Source organism: Macadamia integrifolia, unplaced genomic scaffold (assembly GCF_013358625.1).
Source record: "Macadamia integrifolia cultivar HAES 741 unplaced genomic scaffold, SCU_Mint_v3 scaffold401, whole genome shotgun sequence".
Lineage (NCBI taxonomy): Eukaryota > Viridiplantae > Streptophyta > Magnoliopsida > Proteales > Proteaceae > Macadamia > Macadamia integrifolia.
Window position 1 is genome coordinate 124,717 of NW_024870043.1, and position 11,484 is coordinate 136,200.

The following is an 11,484-nucleotide window of genomic DNA, read 5'->3' on the forward strand; positions in this document are numbered from 1 at the left end:
TCCTAACAATGTTTACCTTTACTTCTCCTGCTGAAATCTCAGATTTTCCTCTCATCTACAAGTGCATATTCTGGCACCTTTGTTCCACTCGCACCATCGCCCTTAATTCTCCCCTTCTTACCCTTCATTGGTTTTTAGGTCGATGGATAACTCCTCTTCATAACCCCCCCCACCCAGTTAATCCTGTCCTACAGTTTCTTCAATTGTTCGCCCCACCAGAACATTGGCTTACCTTATTATCTGGATATCTCCCCTCCTCTGATGACCCATATTCGGATATTCCCCATATCATAATCCTCTTTCACCGACCCCCTCTCATCCATCAGACTTTTGACCAATAGCACTATCCCTGCCATTCCATACAATATGTGTCTGATTTCCATATCTATGGCATCAAACCATATGATCCTTACCACACTTGTTTCGGCCATCGAGATGAATGGAGAAGATTTCTTTCCTCTATGTGTCGAGTCAATGGCACTTTGCCACAACAAGTTCTAGCTCCACTTCTTACTCGTTTAGATAAGGCTTGGGATCTCCACCAATCCGGTCACCTCACTGATCCTCGAATCGAGCGCCTCCTTGATGCACACAACAACTGGCTCATTGATCATACTACTTTTTATCCATCTAGTAGCACTGACAGTTCTGATAGTGACTAGGGTTATCTTCTCGTGTGTCGTGTGTTTGTGCTTTATTAAAGTGTGTGTATTATTTTTGTACTCTTTGCTTTTGCTTTACAGTGTATGTTGGGACCCGTATTAAAGTGTGTACTATTTGCTTTTGCTTTACAGTGTATGTTGGGACCCATGTGGAATCCCCTATGTATGGAATCCAATGTACTTCTTTCCCTATAAAAGGGCTTTATGTTAATGAAAGCAGATCATCGAATCCTTGTGTGAAAGTCCAGTCCAAGAGTTTGTTAATGATATTGTTTGTAAAAAAAAATGCATGAGGAGGACTAATTGTTCATAGGCTTGAGATGAAGATTGGTATATAGACAAAACATCCCAAAAAAAAAGGGATTGCACTCCAAGGCCATATCATAGTAGCGTTAGCTTTCAAAAGGTTTTTTTGTCATCATACAATCGGAAAATATTGAGACATGTCTTTCTTTGTTAAGAATGCAGATAGCTTGGGTAGTAATAATCTTATTAGTATTAGTGATAGCTGAACAATAAGTAAGGTAGTTTAGGATAGGAAAACATATTGTATTAGAAATTGTAGGTTGGAGAGAGATCACTTGTTCAAGATAGTTTGACAATAATGATCAGTCCATTGTCCGGTGGAGTTGAGGGCAAAAGAAAAAAAGGGTGAGGTTTTTCATGAGCATAAATGACTTTATTTTATGTGTCCATAGGAAACAATAAGTTATAATAAAAAAAATAATAAAAAAATCAGATTATCTGCAGGTATAGTATGAGAATTAAAGAGATACAATATAAAATACTTAAAAGAGAAAGCATATAAATTTTTTATTCTTAAACTCAGTAGGCCAGCTGCTCAGATACTCTTAAAAATCATATGAAAGAAAGATACACCAAAGGGATCCATGTTGTGTTTAGCAAAGTCCACTAGTTGGATCTATATCAATCCATCTGTTCAAATTATTTTTTGTGAAAATTAAGTCAAGAGCAAGTCTCCAGAAAAAAAAAATCTTAACTTTCGAACGGATATTGAGTTTTCAGAAAAAATGCCAGCAATATGAGTAAAAGAGACACGTAAATACACTTGTTTGACAGTCCAACTGGGTTAGTATGTAAGCGATATTTTAAAAATTTAGAAGCCATTTTTGGGGGGTGAGTGATAGCTGCGCTTAAGCGCCCGCTTCATACAAACACCACATTTAATTTTTGGCAAGTATATTATTTTTTATTTTTTTATATTGTTTTCATTGTGCATTTCAATACTATGACGACACAATTTTTGCTAGTAATGTTCTACTTATGTCTCTATATATGATAACATGTATATAAGGTAGGTAAATTGTTATATTAAAATGGAAAGTAATTAGTTAGAGGATCAATTAATATTAGAAAGCCAATTCCCTATTCCGAGTAGCAATACACTTGTTTTAGATGCATATAATACATTTCTTGATTAAGAAAATAATACAATTGGAGTGCAATAAGCTAGTTGAGTGATGTATTTATGATGGAAAAGAAAGTGACAATACATCAAATGAAGAAGAAAACGATGGCCTTGACTGTAGTAGTAGTATAAAACAGGTGAATGATAACAATTATTACCAAAGTGATTGGAGTGATGATAACAACACAAATCCTAAGGATGATTTAGATGATGACTTAGTGAGAAAGATGTAGTGAATTTGAGTATAGATGGGGATGGCAACATGCCAAAAGTGAGAAGCTTCATTCATGATTTGGAATCTTTTGTTGGCATGGAATTCCAAGCTGTCGATGAGACATATAACCAGTATAACTGCTATGCAAAGAAGATGGGATTTTCAGTTCGAAAATATATTATAGATCACTTAAAGGTTTATAATAGTATCGTAAAAAGATACTATATTTGTTCAAATAAGGTGAAAAATGCTCAAATGACAAATGGAGGCGAATGAATTACAAGCCTCATGCAAAAAAAAAAAAAAAAAACCTACTAATTGTGAGACTTTAATGAGGATTATTTACAGGAATATATATATGGGTTGTGGATTGTTCGAAAAATGAGCACAATCATACATTTTGACCGGAATGATGCATTTAGACTTAAATCATACCAGAAGACTAATAGAGGTACAATTGAACTTGTAGAATGGTTGTATAAGTGCGGGGTAAAACATACCCAAATATCAATAATTCTTAAAGATTTTCTGGAGGAGAGCAGTGTATTAGTGTAAGTCAGGATTTTTGTAGGAATGTATTAAGGTCTAAGAGAAGGAATTGCAAAGGGGTTTATTGCCAACAAGCAATCAACTATCTGGATAGCAAGAGTGTCTCAGATTCAGGGTTCTTTTATGTAGTGCGTGTCAATGGAGAGCAATAATTTACAACAATTTTTTTTTGTGGATGATCGTGCATGGAAACAATATAAGACATTTGGTGATGTAATTGTATTTAATACAATTTGTAGATAAATTAAGTACAAGTTCGTATTAGCTCCAACAGAGAATGGATGAATAATAATCTAAAAAATAAACTTAATAAACTTGAGTGAATCCATTCAGTAAATCTATTCAACTTTAGAAAATCCGTGACTTGAACATCAAAAACTCTGTGACTTCAATCTTAGTAACTAAGGCTTGCCGACCCTAAGGCCTTACATACCATATGTCCTAAAATGTTACATTAGACCAACTAATGCATGTGGAAAAGAAAAAGAAAAGGACAAGATCATGGACAAGATCATGGACAGAAAAGGATTGGGACCATAGATTCAAAGAATATCAAGGAACTGATGGATTCACCATGGTTAACAGAGACCACAAAGCGAAGAAGACAAGTAAGCACATGAACCAGGAGAAACACATCGGAGATGAAGAACACGATCATGAGGTGAGATAGTATTTGACCTTTTAGAGTGTGAATCATCATCTTCATCATCCAAAGACAAATCAATATATGATATGTTGTCTTCATCTTGGATGACAATGGGATTTTCAGCTATTTCTCCAAGCCTAATAACTGTTAGTCCCACTAGGGGTGGAACCACTAGATTAGGTGGGCTTCCTCACTATACAATGTGTCATCTCTTAGTATCCACTTTGTGTGCTTATCACCGTATGACTGAAGGACATCTCAACCTTGTCATTGATGATAAAAAAATCTAATATGATATATCAACAACTAACTTTCATCATCAAAAGTAACATAATATTGTTGACTAATAAAATTAATAATGAAAGTCCTCAAACAGGTATTAAAGAAATAATATATAACACAGTCAGATTTTACTGATTTATCTACTGAAATCAGTCTCTCTCACAATTCACTTGGAGTAGTTGTTCTTGAAAGCATTGGAGGAGTATGCTTTTATAACCTTCAAGAGGTAAAGAGAAAAGAGCAAGAAAAATCATCACTTGAAAATTTTCACTTATTGTCCTTATTTGCCTCTCTCAAGATACATTGCTCTAACTCACTCTCTTCAAACATAGAAAACTCCTTTGATGCCTATATATATATATATATATATCTCTATAATTGCTCATCTAACCTAAAACATATAAAAGATTGACTTTCCAAACTCATATATTCTCTGTAACTTCATTCTCAAATGGTGAAATCTTCACCTGCAACTCCCTTTTTGGCTCTATAGAATTTTATTATTTTTTTATGCAAAATTAGAGATTTTTTTACCTCGTCAAATTCAACTTCAGCTTGCTTATCACTACTAGTCCTCCCATTTCACTTCAAACCAAAAGCTTTTAGTGAATAGCTATCATGTAAGACAAAATAAACTTACTTTAATGTTAGAGTCTTAGGTGATTCATAGTTTAGAGTAACATGTTGGTGGTTTAGAGTGTCATCTCATTTTTAAATCATTTGAACACCATTAGTGAGAGCATTTTCAGATAATAAATCATAATCTATTAGACAGATAAAAATGATATAATTCATATCTGATAAAATATAAGACAATTGAGAGACATCTAACGATTATATAAGTTTTAGAGAATGAGATAAATTGTCAAGAGACATTGATTAAAAGTAAATGATATGCACTAAGAGGAGGAAATTCTATGTTATACAAGTAAGTAATGTAAATGGATAATCGAAATCTAAACTTGATACTTATCTATATTAGTTAAGGAGCATACATATACGATCAGAGAGTATCTGGATCTAACGCATAATCTAGAAAACAATTATCTGATCCGAATAAATAATCAACTACAATAATAAAAAAAATAGGTTAATTAATGAACTTGAATGTTTTTTTAAGCTTTAACATTTCTAAAGAATACGGTACAGGATAAGATAATTGAGATATATTCATTCAGAGCAGATCATATGGACTAAAGAGAAGAGAGTTCAGGTTATACAAGTAAGTGATGTAAACTAATAGTAAAAAATATAAACTTGAGACTCATTTGTATTAGTTAAGAGACATCTGTATATAATTAGAGAATATTCGGATCCAAATTCGCATAATCCAGAAAATAATTATCCTATCCGGATAGATAATCAATTATAATAATAAAAAAAAGATTAATTAAGGAACTTGATGCTTTAAAATGATTAATTAATGAACTTGAATGTTTTTTTAAGATTTAACGAGTTCTAGAAAATGAGATAAAAGATAAGACAATTGTGAGACACTGATTGAGAGCAAATCGTATGCACTAAGGGCAAGAAAGACTGGGTTACACAAGTAAGTGATATAAACGAATAGTCGAAAACTTGTACTTGATACACCGATGTATCCTTTAAGGGGCATTTTTATACGATCAAAAGGTATTCTGATTCAAATTCGTATAATCCAAAAATAATTATCTGATCCAAATAGATAATCTACTATAATAAAAAAAGGTTAATCAATAAACCTGAATGTTTTAAAAAGCTTCAACGAGTTATAGAGAATGAGAGAAAAGTTAAGACAATTGATAGACATTGATTGAGAGCAAATCTTATGCACTAAGGGAAGGAATGTTTGGGTTTCACAAATTAGTGATGTAAACAGATAATAAAAAATTCGAACTTGAAACGCATTTGTATTAGTTAAGAGACATCCGTATACGATTAGAGAGTATCTGAATATAAATTTATATAATCTAAAAAATAATTATTCTATCTGAATAAATAATCAACTACAATAATGATCTTGAAGTTATTAAAATTTCACCAGATTATATAGAATGAGAAAAAACAGCTATAACTATAACAATATGAGAGATATTTGTTGGGAGCAAGTCATATCCACTTGGGGGGGAAGGTCCAGGATACACAAGTCAAGGATGTAAACGGATAGTCAAAATCTTGTTCTAAACCACCTAATGAAAGCATGACAAACTGATTATACAACCAAATATTAAATCTTTTTTTATTTTACATAAGGAGATTGCTTCGTCGGCAAAGACCAACACCTCAAAAGTGGGAGGCCTATAGTTTAACACTCATTTAAGACTAAATATTATATATATATATATATATATAAGGATTAGAGACCTCACATGATGTGGAAACCAAAATTTATTCATAACCAAATATTGTGTGGATTATTGCCATGACTGACATGCTATTAACAATTGAATAAAAAGGTCTTGGTGGATTCAAACCACCATTCCTTAGAACATGCTTGAGATATGCTCATATTTCAAGTGCTATACTAATTGAGCTAATGACTTATCAAATAGAATTTGAAATTTATAAGTAAAAATGGAACCATGCGATAAACCATGCTCTAAAGATAATTCCCAATGAGGACCTTCATAATGTTTTTCACATGTACTGAAATGATAATGATGGACCATTCTTGCTGGTGAACTTGACAAATATATTAAAATGATTGCATACATTTTAATCGCAAAGCTAATTTTAAAGGATTCAGCAACTTTAGTTGTCCAATCTCTTGCTCGCTTATATTCTCTCTCAAAACGTATTTTTTTAGAAGAGTTAGGAAACCTGAAATATAACATAGGTCAGTTCATACATCCCCGTCACACATCTGATTGCCTCAACATTCTTTAAATACATGTGTATTTTTTCAACTCACTCATGTACAAATATATAAATAGATGAGCTAAAAACTTAAGCGTATAAATATATGCTCTTCAAAATTAAAATGAATAGGAACAAGAGATCTACCATAAAATAACAAGTCATCCTAAATTTCATGAGCTGAGCAGTCAGAAGCTATGAAAAACAGAATTCAACTATATTTTCAGAAACTCAACATGGTAACATCTAGAAGTCAAAGACACACTTAACAAACTAAAACACAAAACCTAACAAATATACTATTGATCCATACAGAAGAATAAATAAAAATCTAGAAGATATAAGTTATTTACTAAAAATAGAAGTGAAAAAATTGATACACAACAACATAAGTTCTTGGAATGATAAATGAAATTAGAATATAAAGAATTGAGCTAGATTTAACACAATGAGATCTTCATGAAATCTTAAATATGAAAGCTTAAAACCTATTGAATGCCCCCAACAAGATGAAACATAAAAACTAAAGCCAACACAAAATGCTGAAACTAATGAAAACATACTGTTAATGAAGAGCTCAAGCATACAGATTATCATTAGATTATAGTTATTACCATTATTTGTTTAATTTTTATATTATATATATACTTTTATTTTATTATACATTGGACAATATATTCTTTATTTTCTCGCTTTTTAATGGATATAATTATTGATTTAATTTTAGTCATATACAAGTGGATATATATATATATATATATATAAAAATTAATAGAGAATCATGGTTTTATTCTACATAAGATGTACAAATTATAAATTGACTAGACTCAACATGTCCTGATGCCCATTTATAATCATCAAACAACAAATTTAGAAATAGCCTAAGAAACCATACTAGCTGATTGAAAAAAAAAAGTAATACCACAAGCGCACGGGTCATGTGCAGTTACGATCGATCACTGGGAGGTGAGCTCTATGAAAAATTTAGTTTTAACCTAAGCATAATGTACAAACTAATGAGATTGTCACAAATTAAAGTAAACTAAACTAACAATGGTGAAAGACAAGAATTAACTATGAAATTAAATAAAACATGTAATAATAAAGTGAGATTAAAACAAGAATGGATAATGAACCTAAAATTATGCAAGCACTAGAGAGATGTGAAATTATGATGTGGGGAAACACTTAGGAATTAAAATCCACCATAAAATTTACAAACAATTTATCAACAATATAGTCCTATATCACGTACTTGAATAGGTTAATAGGAATATGGATTTTTAATCTAATATGCCCCATGAGTTATTCGACATATACATAATATTATATTTATAAGCAAGATCATATTAGAAGTTGGCAATTACGCATACAAAAGGTAATCAATGGCATACATAATTTTGACTTTGCAATAGGGTTTTAGTTACATAGAATTAAGAAAAAGGGCATCAATTGCTTATAAGTTGCTTTTCGTCTTGTGGTTTCATCCAATCCTCAAGTTGTGAGATTTAGTTAACGTAGTGATAAAAAAAGATGAAAAATAACTAAAAGATGGACAAGACATGATATTGAATTAAATCTAAAATTAAAAAGAGAATAAAAAGAAATATTTTACCAATTATGTATAGTAGAAATCAAAGTTTAAGAACTTCAAATTTTAACTTCAATCTTTACTTACAGCTCAAGAGAACGAAAATGCCCATAAGAAAAAGCTCTCTAAAAAGTTTGTAATTCTCGAGTTGTGAATTAGGTTCCTATATATAAGCTAAGAAAAGTGTATTACAAGTAATTTACGAAAGTGAGTGATACTTGCAAAAGAAGAAAGAGAAGGGTTAGAAGTTGGAAAGAAAAAGATACTTACAAGAAAAGAAAAATAGAAAAAAGAAGGAAATCAATTAGAAATAAGAATGTAAAAGAGAGAGAGGAGAGAGATTATAGAATTAATTTTTTTAAAATTCTAAAATTCAACTTTAATTCTAACTTAACCCAAAATGGGTTTTTGGCTATCTTTTCATCTTGATCTCGGATTGACTCGACTTGAGAATTAAAGATGCATCATTTTAAATTATGAACGTAATAAACCCAATATCCAATATATTCCAGAGAACACGTCATCTTTTAAAATTACCATCATACCCTTACACTTATCTTCTTAAACTTGCACGAATCCTTCCTTGTCTGATTCTTCTTTATTTCTCAATCTCTTAGTCAAACTTCTAAATTGAGGTTAAATTCCATATTTGCCTTTGATTACTTCAATAAAATTTCTTCTCATCTTGCCCTTGATCACATGTTAATCGATCTATAGGTAAACCACTGTCTAGATTGTACGAAATCCTCCTATTTAACATCTTTTATAAGCATGAACCTATAATCTACAAATATGAGAAAATCACATTATGTGGTCACTTTTATCATCGATCTAGAATAAAAATGCTCAATTAAAATGGTAATAAATGTATCAAATATGATATAATCACTAGCCCATCCAACAAAGCCCTTCAGCTATATTAGTCTTTCAACAATTGGAATCAGCTTCACAATAATTACAAAAAGCCGAGGAAGTAGCAACATCAAGTATATGCGAGCAAAGGTAAAAAAAAATCAATCTTTTTATCCCAAAATTCAACAATATAACATCCAAAGCCAAAGACACAGCTAGCAAACTAAAATACAAAACCTGACAAAAGATGATGCACAATAAGTGATGCTACCTAGAATTGCAGTCAAAATAGTAACAGCTATAGGCCTAATATGCTGCAATATTTTAGTACCTAAGATACCATACTAGCCCATCCAAAAATTATAAATTGACTGGACTTAGTATGTCCTAATGTCCATTTATAATCACGAGTCAATGCATTTAGAAAAATCCTAAGAGCTCATACTAGTCCATCCAACAAAGTCTTCATTCAGACCAGTCCCTAAATAACTAAAATCAGCTTCACAACAATTACAAAAAACTTTTAAAATATTAACTTTGAGAGAATCTATTCAAGTAGTAACTGTGAGTGAATAAGGGCAGTGGAAAAAGAAATAATCCACTAATCCCAGCAAAGTAAACAATGTTATCAATAGAATCAATCCACTAATCCAAGAAATTCAATAAAGAAAAATTCAGAATCCCAAAACACACCTAGCAAACTAAAATACAAACTTAACAAAGACGCTAATTATCCATCCAAACAAAAATCTAAAAGCTAATGAATAACTCACTCAATTCAAAAGTGGAAAAGACGATGCACAACAAGAATTACTTACCTAAAATTACGAACAAAATAATCCTAGCTATATGCCTAACAACATTATGTTAGGTTTGTGGACCCTGGCTATTGGGAGAAAGATTATGCTATGTGGAGTTCGAATTTAGGGGATTCAATAAGCGCTTATGGGTAACCCTAAGTTTTTTCACAGATGCAATAAAATGGACCATTCCCAAAGCTGAGGCTTCCAGAAATTTAAAAGAGAAAGATTACGTTGTGCGGATTTTGAATTTAGGAAAATTATGTTGTGCATTTGAGAGAGAGAGAGAGAGAGAGGGAGAGAGAGAGAGAGAGAGAGAGAAATAAGGAAGGAAGGAAGAAAGAAAGGAAGGAAGGAAAGAATGAGAGAGGGAAAGAGGCAGGAAGACAAAGAGATAATACCCAAGTCACCGACATGTCCTCTATCGGAGAATATGCGAGCTGAGGGCCGCAACTACAATTTCTCTTCCCAGCAAGAGAAGATAAGACTGAAGCACAAGTAGGGCTTGTACAAAAAAGCAGATGGGAAGGTACACTGAAATAACAAGTAATCGGTAAAAAAAAGAAAAGCTCAAACTATGTCAGGCAAGATCAAATGTCAAAACTTTTGAAAACATTGAATACCATTATACCACGAGTTTTTAGAAAATAGAGGAAACTACACTCCCCTCCCTGATAAGTTTTAAATCCTGTGGTGTTAACACGGTTAGAGTTACAACTAAAGTGACATATTTACCCCAATCTCCTATGTCTAAATAATATCATCAAATCCTCAAATCCTCAAATCCTCAAACCCTCAAACCCTCAAACCCTCAAACTAAAAAGAAGAGAATTCATAGTTACCTTAGCCGAAGGAGTTTTGGAAAATCCAAATCTAACTAGCAGGCTCTCTACTTTGGAGTCTGTGAGTCTGAAGGGCCCCATGTAGAGTGTGGACTTATTTATAAGAAGAATCAAACAAACAAGAAGCTTCCCAAGAATTTAAATTATTGAGATTGTATTCACTTTTCTTTCCTCCACTCATGGTTGCTGAGTTTTCAGTACTAAGTCTAGTCTATTGACTCCTCTTCCGAGGTTCCCTCCCATGCCTTCACGAGGAAGACCTCATCTTCTCTACCATCTTTATTTTCTCCTTCTTCTCTCAGAGTTGAAACTGTTTTTGTAATTTGGAATTTTGGTGGAGAGCTAATGCTGAAGTTGGTTTTACAGATATATATATTTTTTGGTTCCTAAGGTCAATGCGTCTTCCTTGTTCAAAAGCAGTACTGCATCTTTGTCATGCTTCCTGGAGATAAGAGGGGCAAAAGGGTTGTCTTACTTTAAGATGATTCAAATTGGTAAACTAGCTGAGGAAGCTAGAGATTTTTGTATTCCCAAATTAGTAATCCCTTCTAACCTCACTATAATGGATCTTAAGAGCCCCAAATTCTTGCAAGCTTCATCTCTATTTTAGTATAACAAGGTTAAAAATCCCACCTTTAATATGCTTTTGGTTTTCTGTTTTTTTTTTTTTTTTTTTTTTTTTTTTTTTTTTTTTTTTTTTTTTTTTTTTTTTTTTTTTTTTTTTTTTTTTTTTTTTTTTTTTTTTTTTTTTTTTTTTTTTTTTTTTTTTTTTTTGTTTTTTG

The 11,484-nt window shown here is 31.9% G+C and overlaps 1 protein-coding gene across 1 annotated transcript in view; it reads left to right on the top strand.

The window, feature by feature from the left end:
* LOC122068480 (protein EMBRYO DEFECTIVE 514-like) overlaps positions 1 to 11,484 on the top strand; it is a 16,124-nt gene that overhangs the window by 1,507 nt on the left and 3,133 nt on the right. The gene's annotated exons all lie outside the window — the stretch shown is intronic.